The 913-nt window shown below is 40.0% G+C and overlaps 1 non-coding gene across 1 annotated transcript; it reads right to left on the bottom strand.

The window, feature by feature from the left end:
- Window positions 1-559: 559 nt before the first annotated feature.
- On the bottom strand, window positions 560-666 carry LOC112534564. Its single transcript, XR_003078855.2, has one exon. It is a non-coding gene; the product is annotated as a small nucleolar RNA R71 (small nucleolar RNA).
- Between the last annotated feature and the right edge of the window lie 247 nt (window positions 667-913).

Raw genomic sequence — 913 nt, 5'->3', positions numbered from 1 at the left:
ATAGTGTATAACCAGAAGGTCCAATCCTGATCCAACAGACCCTCTACCAAAACTAGAGCGATCCCTCAAGCAATTGAGGAAGTGATTGAATGTAGAGGAGGAAGAGATTCAGGTTGAGAAAGCCGTACACGAGAGTGAATCAAGAAACATTACAATAGAAATGACAGACGCCAACAACAATAATAATAATAATCGGACAATGTATGATTTTACAAAACCATCACTGGAAAGGACGCGAACATGCATTACGAGACCAGCTGTTGCTGCCAACAATTTTGAAATAAAGCCTAATGTGATTCAGATGGTGCAGCAAACGGTTCAGATCAGAGGCTTGTCGGATGAGGATCCTAACGCACATATAGCAAGTTTCTTGGAGATTTGTGATACCTTCAAGATTAATAGGACAACAGACGACGCAATTCATCTCCGTTTGTTCCCATTTTCTTTGAGGGATAGAGCAAAATGGTGGCTACAGTCACTACCTCCCAACACTATAAAAACCTAAGATTCTTTGGCAGAGAAATTCTTGTTTAAGTACTTTCCTCCCTCTAAAACTGCTAAACTTAAAAATGATATATCTTCTTTTGTGCAGTTTGATGATGAGACGATGTATGATACTTGGAAGAGGTACAAGGACCTATTGCGATAATGCCCACACCATGGACTACCAATCTAGTTATAGGTATAAACTTTTTACAATGGTTTGAATTTAACTACTAAATAGATGGTAGATGAAACTGCAGGTGGTTCTTTAAGCAACAAAACACCGGAGCAAGCCCAAAGCTTGATTGAGGAGATGGCCACAAACAATTACCAGTGGCACACTATTAGGAGCAGGACAAAAGAGAGTGTACACTAGTTGGATGCCACTACAGCCTTCGCAGCTCAAGTGGTGTTATTATCCAACAAAATT

The sequence above is a fragment of the Ricinus communis genome, chromosome 7, assembly GCF_019578655.1.
Source record: "Ricinus communis isolate WT05 ecotype wild-type chromosome 7, ASM1957865v1, whole genome shotgun sequence".
NCBI lineage: Eukaryota > Viridiplantae > Streptophyta > Magnoliopsida > Malpighiales > Euphorbiaceae > Ricinus > Ricinus communis.
The sequence above is the reverse complement of the archived record's forward strand: the minus strand, read 5'-3'. Positions and strand labels throughout refer to the sequence as shown.